Source organism: Parambassis ranga, unplaced genomic scaffold (assembly GCF_900634625.1).
Source record: "Parambassis ranga unplaced genomic scaffold, fParRan2.1 scaffold_22_arrow_ctg1, whole genome shotgun sequence".
In the NCBI taxonomy this organism is placed as follows: domain Eukaryota; kingdom Metazoa; phylum Chordata; class Actinopteri; family Ambassidae; genus Parambassis; species Parambassis ranga.
The window spans coordinates 4,498,814-4,510,277 of record NW_021144778.1 but is presented as its reverse complement, the minus strand read 5'-3'; the positions used below and the strand labels follow the sequence as shown (position 1 = coordinate 4,510,277).

General features: G+C 46.1%; 1 non-coding gene across 1 annotated transcript; it reads right to left on the bottom strand.

Annotated features, from left to right (window-relative positions):
* Positions 1–3,493: 3,493 nt before the first annotated feature.
* Positions 3,494–3,566, bottom strand: trnar-ccu (transfer RNA arginine (anticodon CCU)). The gene has a single exon. It is a non-coding gene; the product is annotated as a tRNA-Arg (tRNA).
* Between the last annotated feature and the right edge of the window lie 7,898 nt (positions 3,567–11,464).

Here is an 11,464-nt window from a genome sequence, read left to right as displayed (position 1 = left end):
AGCCGTTCCTTGAGGGGGGGGTACTGTCATGGTTTCAGCCAGGTCTTTTATTTTGTAGTTCATTTTCTGTTTGTATTAGTTCTAGTTTTACTAGTCACTTCCTGTTTTATTTTGAAACTCGATCTTCCCCCTGTGTTTCAGTTCTGTCTACTTCCCCTTCCTCATGTGTGCTCCCTTCCCCCACCTGTGATTACCTGCTCCGCCCTAATGTGCTTCACCTGTGTTCAATTGTCTTCCCGCCCTCCTGTGTATAAAGCCTGTGTGTTTCCTGCCCCTTGTTGCCAGTTCGTTTTGTGAGTCTTCCATGCGACACAGCCGTCCAAGTAGCCTTTCTGCTCTTGTGATTTTTCCCTACGTGTTCTCGAGTAAGTTTTGGATTCTCTTGTGTGTGACTTGGTTTGGATTTGACTACTGCTTTTTTGCCTTTGCCTTTTTGGATACCTCTGCCACGTGGACTGAACTCCTGTGTACCGAACCTTGCCTGAATTAAAACACTGAGATTTGCCTGATACTTCTGGCTTAGTCTGCATTTGTATCCTCCGTCTCACAACCCTCCTGACAACCCCTGGGCACCAGTACAGCACCTCCCTGTGGATTAATCTGTACATTACAGGCAAGTGTCCCTGATCAGATGGCGGGTTACTGTCCGTAGCTGTCCTGAGGGTAAGCCAGTTCATCATCAGATTAGGGTCACTTCTACAATGGTGGTCCGTCAAATTGGCATGCTAACTGACATGCTAACATTTATTGGCTTGCAGCATGTTCCATCAACTGCACACAAGTGAGTTACCTTGGCTGGGCGCTCCCTGGCCCTCTTCAGTCCAGAGGTGGATGGGGAGTCATCTCTGTCTTTTAGTTCTTCCACGGAGGCCTGCCTTAGGGACAGCCGCACAAATACCTCCCTGAGGGACTTTGCCAGGCTGAGGTTTTTGTGTAAGGCGTAAAAACGCTCCTGTGTATCAATGTTATGACACATGAAGGAGGACACTGCCTGCTTCATGGTCGGATTGTTGTCCTCAAAGTTCTGTGGAAAAAAGACAAGCAAAAGGCAACATCAGTATGGATCATAGGGCATTCAGGGAAACTGGGAGAGTAGCTGAAACTTACGTAGGTAGCCACGATATGGATATCCGCAGTGCTGATGTTTGCGGATATTCGGCCTGGAGGGACAATATTTTGTCATGTTTTTTGCTTCCCCCTGGACAGGAAGCCCCCAGTCCCTGGGGACTGGTTGACAGCCCTTTGTTCTTGCTGTGAGTATGTATATAACTTCCCGGGAATGGATGGAATCACTGCATCACTGCAACAGGGTCTTGAACCCTGGACCCTCAGATTAAAAGTCTGATGCTTCCAATACTTCACTAGTACACTTCATGTAGAGCAGTGTTAGGTGAAGGATTTTATTTTGTATGATGTTGTTATGTGGTGTGGGTCCACATATCTAGAAGTGTGTCCCTAACATGAAGTTTTCATTTCTGTATGCATATTACTGTAATGTGTTTTATAAGTACTTATGTGTTAAGTAAGTTTTACAGAAGATCAAAGGAAGACAGGTATACTGAATGTATTGAGAAGTGTGTAATTTCCCTACTTCTCATAGACTTTTGTAATTCATTTCCTTTGTTAGCTGTTGTCTGCTCTTTGGAGACAGCTCTGGTTGATATCAAGCTAAGGTTGTAAATCTAGCTCTTGATTGAAGTAATGTGTTCATCCCCTATGACCCCATTTTACGACCCACCCTTCCTGTGAGTTTGTTTTCCTGGTCACTTTCAGATTTGACCCACAGAGATGTTAGGACTTAAAGTGAATTTACATGGGGGAAGAGGTGTAAGCTTTTATGGGGCGTCATAAAGTCACTCGTATGGTACAGTGATCATTCTCCTGGAGAACTTATCTTCAACTTAGGTTTACGACTGACAAAAGGGGACCCCCTGCTATTTCTTTCTGTTTTATCCTGACTCTAAGGTTTACCCATTACCAAATAAGGTAAACTAAATATCAGTTGAGCTGACCCCATTGGTGCAGAGTTAGGGAAGGACATGATTTTATGCGATCTCAAGATAGGATAAAAGGTGTTTACAAGAATGGCATATTGTTCTCTGGCTGTGAGGCTAGGCAACCACAGAGGCCTATGTTTGTGTGACTCAGAACTTGCTTCTTTACTGTTAGAATAAATTGTAATTTTGAGACCAGATATTGTCCACTTCTTCTTAATCAAAGAACCGGGGAAGATGAACGAAAGGATCCAGAAGATTTTACTTCCACAACAGCAGTGAGTCCTGATTGACTTGTGATTGACCCTTTATACAAGGGGGATTAGCTCAAATGGTAGAGCGCTCCAGCCTGCTTTTTTAGAGGGAGGGTGTAGCTGGATGGATGAGGGTGGATGGATGATGTAGTGGACTCCCACCCAGCAGATCAAGTCCCAGAGGTTACAGCATAATTTATTAGCTGAGTTTCCCCTCAGGAAAGCTGCTGTTTACAAGCTGTTTAAAGTATTCTTCCCAACACTGTTAGTAACATACGACACCAGCAGATGGAAAAAACAGGCATTCACCTGGCAGTCCCCAAACACAGTGGAAATGAAATATGAAGGAGACAGACAAAATAATACACTGCAATGGAACTGAGAGGAGGAACTACAGCTGAGTGAGCATACGATATAGAAGCTAGGGTACCGTTTCACCACAAACCAATGTATATGTTCTGGGCAACAGCATTTATAAAATATGCCTATTTCATGTGCATCAGATGGCATGGAGCTCCTTCACTCTGTTGGCTGTTGTTTTCTTGCTTCTCTCTTTAAACAGCTTGTAAACAGCAGCTTCCCTGAGGGGAAACTCAGGTAATAAGTGATGCTGCATCAGCTCTCACCTGTTCACAGCTCTGTCCCTTCATCCCTTCCTAGCAGACTTCACTCACATTCAATCTCTAACGATGGGCCGTCAACTAGTCCTGCACATGGCCCAGACACACTTTCTGGTTGTTAACTGACCATTAACCAACTATAGGGATCTTAGTCATGGTAGCTCCTGCAAGATCCACCCACAGAGGTCCTGAACACATAAAACTCAGATTCCCAACCAGAACAGTAGCAGAACTGAAGAAGCCACTTGGGGGAGTGGGAAACATCTTCAAAAACAGTCCTGGAGTCCAGCTGCCTCGATTTAAACTCTTGGAAATGACTCTGACCTGATGTATGAGAGCATCCACAGATATACTTTTCTACTTACATTTACTCTGTTTCGTTAGTATATTTAAATAATTAGTTTCATGTTTACTTAATATTTTGAAGTGTAAAAATGTTTCACCAAAGACGTTGAGTAGAGCCTGCTTATAGTTTTTAGAGTGTATATCAGTTCACTGTGCAGCATAGTGCTCATGAACAGTGAGCTGCTGAGACACACCGACATGTGGAGTTTAGGGAAAACATTGAAATGCATTTTCACACAGGTTGGTTTGGACCTCTGAACACAGCACACTCTGCTGTAAACACCCCAGATGGGACTTCAACCCACAATCCCTGGCTTAGGAGGCCAGTGCCTTATCCATTAGGCCACTAGGGCTGATATGTGCCTCTTCTATGTCCTCCCCTTCCTGGGTGATTCACAGTGTGAGGGGGTGTGGGGGGTCTCTTTGTCAATAAGAGGTACTGTAACACCGTTGTGATTTGGGAGAAGTAAGAAGAACATTGAACTGCTGTCTGTCTCACTCCGCCCTTACTTCGTTTGCCCCGTGAATTTCAACAATTATTTTTTATGCTTCTTATATTCCTTGGGGACTTTAATCACTGCGATCTGAGCAAGACACTCACAATACACACACACAATATTTCACTTTGTCTTTTTAATACATCTGCAAACATGTCAACAACTCTGTGTTTCTGTCAGTATGAGGTGCTGTGTGGACATTAATGAGGAAAAACGAACATCAATGATTTTAGCAAATCGCTGCAATATAACATTTAAGGGGGTCTGAATACTTCCTGCACCCACTGCACATTTTTCCATCCTTGAGATCGCACGTTTCTCCCTTGTCAACGATCCTGAACTGCTCGACTTTTTCTACATAATAGCTGTCAAGGAAACAATAGCTTAGCATTATACAGTGAGATGGTGTGGATGTGTTGTGTTATGTTTTTTTGTCATTGTTAAAAATGACTCTAATTTGTATCACATATTTTGTGTGAAACCATATACCTGCCATTACCAAGAGTCAAGGATGCAGATATGAAGGAGAGCATCAAGTTCTCTCACTATCAGATCATCAATGGGAACCTTGTCCCCCATAAACTTTAAAAAAAATTCACAAGTACAATAACAATGTCATATATAAATATTTTTTAATTTCACTGCATCAAATTGTTTTTTAAATAACTTCAGACTTAATTAGACATTGAACATTTTTTTTTCTTCTTTTGAAATATTTTTTAACATTTTAAGGCAATCACTGCAGATGACATCATGACGCATTTTGCAGACATGGGCCCCACATTTGGCACAGTGGCTCCACACACGTCTGCGCTGGAAGCACAAAGTGCACTGCTTGCAGCTTTTAGATGGCCCTGGCCCTTCTTTTTCTTCCTCTTCTTCTTTTCCTTCTTCCTTCTTCCTGAAGGACCAGGTTTTCTGGCTGTTCCATGCAGGATCGACAGCCACAAAGAGTACAAAAGCATTGAAGCAAGACATGTCCAGCATGTGATATAAAATGCACATTGGCCCTCTCGGTGTCTTGCGCCGGCACGAGTTGTCATGACCTGGTGTTTATTTATGGTTTTGTTTTCCTTGTTTTGGGTTTTTAGTTTAATCTGTGTTTAGTTATTGTTATTTTCCTGTAGTTCTGGTGTTTTGTTTCCTTGGGTTTGTGTTTGTGTCTAGTTGTCTAGTCTTGTTTTGTGTTTCTAGTTGTCTAGTCTTGTTTTGTGTTTCCTGTTTTACTTTGGTAGTCCTGTCCTCCCTGTGTATTGTCTTGAGTTTTGCTCCTGGGTTTTCCCTCCTTGTTGATTACCAGCCCTGCCCTCATGTGTGTCACCTGTGCCTCGTTGTCTTCCCTGGTCCCTTTGTATATAGTCTGTGTCTTCCCCAAGCGGCAACCTTCGGGGCTCAAAGTTGAAGCCCATGCGGAAGTGTCAAAACTTGTAATTCACGCTGCAACAGCTAGGGGTTGGCTCCAAAAGCGAGTAATTTCCCATAGACTCCCATGTTAAAATGGCCGACTTCACAGCAGAAATTAACATGTTTACAGCCTGGTACGAAAAATTGCTGTGGTCTCAGATGATAGGTTCTCTTCTAGGGTCAATTGTACGGGGGGGATTTTTTTACAATTCACTCGTTTCAATTGTATTCGGACTTAAAATTACGCCTAATTATGGGCGTTGCCGCTTGAGTGACAGACAGTTGACGTATCACAGCGTGAGTTTCCTGCTTCCACGATCGCCCGCCCCCCTAAACCCCGCTCGTGCTCCCCCTCTTTGTCCATATTCGGAGTTTTAGTTGACGTGACGCTGCCAACATGGCGGCGGTCATCACGTCCCGGAACCTCCCACTGAGACTCAAAACGGCTCTTCAGAAACAAACGGGTGACGTCACGGAAGCTCTGTCCATAGTTTTTACTGTCAATGGTCTTCCCCTTTGTCCTTGCTAGTTCGTCTCGTCTGTGTGGGCTTTGTGTCCGTCTATGTCTCGTCCATGCCATGCCATGCTATGCTATGCTCCAGGTAGTTCTTTGTTTGATGTTATGGTTTTTGTTTTACCACGCAAGGTGTGATTTTTGGTTAGGTTATTTTGGACTCTCCTTTGGACCACGCTAGTGTGATTTTTAGTTTTGTATTGTTTTGCCCTCCTGGCCTTTAAATAAAAGACCTTTTGGATTTTAACCGCTCTGCGTCCTGCAACTGTGTCCTCCCTCACAAAACCCTGACAGTACGAACTAGCCACTATGGACACAGCAGATGCAGAAGCGGGCTTATCAGCTGCTTCTAGCCGGAGCCGTGAGGTGGCCCCTCACGAGTTGGTGATCCACTGGAGCCTGATCAACCAGCTCAGGAGGAAGCTCCAGGCCGAGCTGGACCTGGTTGACCACTTGCCATCACCTCCCATGGACAGTGGGGAGGTGTGGCAATGGACTAACTATCGGGTCTCCCTGCTCCAGATGCTGGGAAGCCTGTGGAACACCAAGCAGGAACTCAGAGCAAGGATGGACTTGGCTCTGAGCGCTAACCCGTGGCTCCACCTCCATTATGCCAGGGCGTTCGAGGACATGGAGGAGTTCTCAGCGCCCGTGGCCCCCATGCTGCCCACCTGGTGTTCCCGACTTGCATACGACTCTGCTGGAGGTCTTCAGGGAGTCCTGAAACCAGCTGTGTTGGCTCCATCTCCAGCCACTGTCCCTGAGACCCCCCAGCTGCCGACCAAGACGACGTCATCCATCTCTGAGCCGCTGGAGAGCAGGCTGACAGGCTGACTGCAACTGTGTCCTCACCTCATCCACAAACCCTGACACGAGTATGTACCACACATCTGAAAAAGAAATGCTCAGATGGTTTGAATACATTTACACACAACCTTCTTCTTATGAAAAAGAGTCTGAAATCTTCCAATAATATGTAAATATGGAATACAATTGAATAAATAGTATGGCTATATCAGACAATCACAATAATACATAATAATACTACATACAAATGTATTTACTTAACATGTACATAAGTAAATAACTTGGGTAATAATTGATATGTTGCTTACCTGGTCCAGGTGGTCCACAGCTCCTTTGGCTTTGCTGTAGTCCAGGATGATCTGGGGCTTTAACTTACCAGACTCCTGGAATACTGGCTCCCCGTGTTTTGTACTGAGGAGGACCACTTTTTTGGGACGTCTTGGCTGCAAAAATGACCCTCCCTGTTGTTTCATCCCAGAGGCTCTTCATGGACTCGTGTCTGGACCAGTACATGCCGCCCAGGATCAGCAGCCCCAGGAATTCACACAGCTCCTCAAGATCCGCATCTCTCCATTGTGGCACTGAATGCCTTCAATGCTTTTGCTTTTGAAAGGTCCACAGCTGCGTGGTAGCGCTGCAGTGTCTCTCTGAGTCTTTCTTTGTGTCTTTGCTTCTTTTTAACATCCCGGGCAGGAGCAGGTGAGTGATCGAAGTTCCGCCGATGTCACAGGTTGAGGAAAAAAAGGGCAATCGGGCAGTTCAACACAAATTTTAGAATTCAAACTTAAATGTTTCTAATCCATCACCAGAACACTGGGAAACACACTCATGACAATTATTTTACACCAACTACTGACTGTTGACTACTATGACTACTGTTAGATTAGGACACCACTATTACCGTCCAAACAAAAGGTTCGCTGGAGTCAAAGTCCAGAGTGCTAACCATTACACCATGGAACCTGCTTCTCATGGATCTTCTTCTCCTCCTCTACACGGCCGACTGTCAGCAGTTTGACATTGGTAAAGATATGAACAAAGATTTCTTCTAATTGTGTCAACAAAGATTGAACATGTTGCATATCACTGTCCTCCATGAGGAGACTGTCCTCCATGTCTAGATAAGGTTTGCTGTCTAGCAGCTGGGAGAAATGTCTTTCTGTGGCTGTGGCATTAGCTCAACATTGAATCATAAAGTGTATTTGTTGCATAACAGGAAGTGGTCTTGTATTAGGGTGTGACCCTCCTGAGAAGCAGAACCTCTCCTTTATAGGGGCTGTCTTGATAACTGCCTCTCATTTCCACCTGTTGTCTGTTCCATTTGCACTACAGCAGCTGAAACTGATTCACAATCAGTGTTGATCCGAACTGGACAGGCTGCTGCTGCTATTTTCTGAAAATGAATCTTTAATGTGATGTTAATGATTAATGATTGTTTAATGTAGTGTAGTGGTTATCATATATCAACAGATATTACATTGATGTTTCATTATATTAGCTCAACATTGGACATAAATGAAAACTGTGTTTGGATAACTACTACTAACTGAGCTACTACCGACTGAGCTATCCGGGCTCCACATGTTGTTATAGAGAATAATTCTGTGCAGACAGGTCAACTGAAACAGAGAGCATTGATTAAGGGTGAACTTCCTGTGTGTGCAGACAGTGGAGGTGGTTTCAGGTGTTATAAATTGGCATCCCCATGGTTCAGATGAAGAAGTGGTTCCAGTTCCTCACATTACAGTTACTGTTGCTGTGGCCTTGATGGTATCAGTCTCTATCAGTATCTGCTAGTCCACAGAGGACAGTGGTCCTATACACATAAAGAATACATTCTTAATGAATTTATGTGTTTTTATAGAGGACTTATTATATACATATTGTCCGAACCTGAGGAGGGGGGGGGGTCCTGTTCATATCACCTGACGGGACCGATTCTGGTGTAAGCACATGTTGCTTTAATCTACAAAGTGAAATTGTTATTTGTTGCATAAGTCATACATTACAGGACAATGTGGACCTCATGTCAGTGTTGTATGGAAAGCCAGTTCAGCATTTGTTACATTTCTTAATATTAAATATTTTTTCTTGCACTAGTAAGGCAAAACATTGCACTAGTTAACTAGTGAATGCATTTAGACCTGGTTAGCTAATTAGTTCTTACATGTTCATGTTCTTATCTGTCCTTCAAGGAGTGCAGACATGTTTCTGACTGCTCCTGCTATGCTCTGCTCAGCTCTGTTCTCTCTTGTCCTGTCCTGTGATTTTTGTGACTTTTTATTCCCTGAACACCCTGCTTTGCTATCCTTGGGATAATTTTTTTGACATGGAGCTAATAAATTGGTCGCTCAGTGCATTGGAAAACATTTTCTCACAAAGACATCACTGGGAGAACCCCTCTGCCCTGAAGGGACATTTGCTGGTGGATATGTCCGTGATTCCTGGGAAACCTTGCGTCTGGTATGTCTCCAGCCACTGACCCTAGAAGATGTGGAGGATCTATTCATCTATTGGACATTGGTAGTAGGCATACTTCTGAATTGCGTGGGAGCTGTCCTGCTGTACCGAAAAGTTGGAAAAGCTGCTGCTGGCAAATTGGCACTACCGCTAAGCGTGGACACAAAACAAGACCCTGGGCTCATGGGACCTCGGATCTCAGAATTACATCAGTAGATGGACCGGATGGAAGGGCTGATCTGCAACATTTCAGCCCGCTCCAGAGAGGGCTGGAAGCAGGTGGATAACATAGACAAGACAGTCCGACCATTTGAAGATCTCAATGGAAGGAATATCTGTCAAGCTGGAAGAGATGTCGAAGGATCTCCATGCACCTGCAAGGGACGAATGCGCACTGAGGCCGGACTGACCTATCGATCACTGATCTGGGCAAATTAATTACAGATCGAAAATTGTTGTTATGATTTTGGTTGATTTTCTGTCTGCCCCTCTCCCCCCCCCCCCCTCCCTCTCCCGGCCCTGAAGAATAGCCCAGCAGCTGTGCTCCTATCTGACTCCTGTGCAACTCCTATCTCCCGTCAAGGACAACTGGTGAACTGCCTGTAAACATCTTGGCAGTCTGTCATACTATCGCACACACTTCTCATGGAACTGACGCACATACATTCCCCTCCCTACCCCTCCCTTCTCGTCTGCCTCCGTATCTGTTGTTTTCTCCCCCCATCCTCTGTGTCCATGAAAAAATTCCATGTTACCACGTGTACTGTAATCAAGGGTCAATGTCATTATGTGATTATATTGTTTGTATGTACCGCAATCTGCAAATTTATTTTTGAGAGCCAAAAGGGCGCCTTGAACGGTCGTTCTGGTCCGAATGGACCGTAACCTCCTGCCTGAGGGGAGTGGCTCAAAGAGTCCGTGTCCAGGGTGAGAAGGGTCAGCTGTGATCCGACCTGCACGCCTCAGAGTCCTGGAGACGTACACGTCCTCGATAGATGGCAAGCTGCAGCTGATCACCTTCTCAGCAGAGCGCACAACACGCTGCAGTCTGTGCCTGTCCCTGGCAGTGGCCCCAGCGTACCACACTGTGATGGAGGAGGTGAGGATGGACTCAATGATGGCCGTGTAGAACTGAACCATCATCCTGGCTGGCACCTTGATTTTCCTCAGCTGCCGCAGGAAGTACATCCTCTGCTGGGCCTTTTTGATGAGGGAGCTGATGGTGAGCTCCCACTTGAGGTCCTGGGTGATGGTGGTACCCAGGAAGCGGAAAGAGTCCGCTGCGGAGATGGAGGTGTCTGTCAGGGTGAGGGGGGGTGATGGAGCTGGCACTTTCCGAAAGTCTACTGTCATCTCCACTGTCCAGGTTGTTGTCAGCACACCAGGACACCAGACGGTCCACCTCCATCCTGTAGGCAGACTCATCCCCGTCTGAGATGAGTCCAATGAGGGTGGTGTCGTCAGCAAACTTAATCAGCTTGACAGACTGGTGGCTGGAGGTGCAGCAGTTGGTGTACAGGGAGAAGAGCAGAGGGGAAAGTACACAGCCTTGGGGGGTACCGGTGCTGATGGTCCTTGTTTCCGAGACATTCGTCCCCAGCCTCACATGCTGTCTCCTGTCTGTCAGGAAGTCAGTGATCCACCGGCAGATGGAGTCTGGAACATGCAGCAGGGACAGCTTGTCTTGGAGGAGAGCTGGGCGGATTGTGTTGAAAGCAGAGCTGAAGTCCACAAACAGGATCCTAGCATAGGTTCCCGGGGAGTCCAGATGCTGCAGGATGTAGTGAAGAGCCAGGTTGACAGCATCGTCCACAGATCTGTTAGCTCTGTAGGCGAACTGCAGGGGGTCCAGGAGGGGGGCTGTGATGGTCTTGAGGTGGGACAGTACCAGGCGCTCAAAGGACTTCATGACTACAGACGTCAGTGCCACAGGTCTGTAGTCATTAAGACCAGTGATCCTTGGTTTCTTGGGAACTGGAACAATGGTGGAGGATTTGAAGCAGGCTGGCACATGGCATGACTCCAGAGAGGTGTTAAAGATGTCTGTGAGCACTGGAGTCAGCTCATCTGCACAGTGTCTTAGGGAGGAGGGGGACACACCATCAGGTCCAGGAGCCTTGCGGGGGTTCAGTCTCCTGAACAGCCTGTTAACATCCTCCTCCAGGATTGAGAGGGCAGCTGAGGGGGAGGAGGAGGGGGGCAAGGAGGACTCTGATGGGGTATCTTTGATGTGGATGTCCGTGTTGATGGGGTGTGGAGAGGTGTGTGGAGAGGTGTCAGGGCTGGCTGATAGTCCATCAAAGCGGCAGTAGAACTCGTTCAGACTGTTGGCTAATTGCAGGTCGTCAGCTGAGTGGGGGGCTTTGGGCTTGTAGTTGGTGATCTGCCTCAGTCCTTTCCACACAGAGGCAGAGTCGTTAGCAGAGAACTGCTGCTGGATTTTCTCAGAGTACAGTGATTTAGCACTTCTCACCTCCTTGCTAAACCTGTACTTGGCCTGTTTGTAGCAGTCTCTGTCCCCACTTCTGAAAGCGGCCTCCTTCTCTAGCCTCAGCTGTCTGAGTTTAGC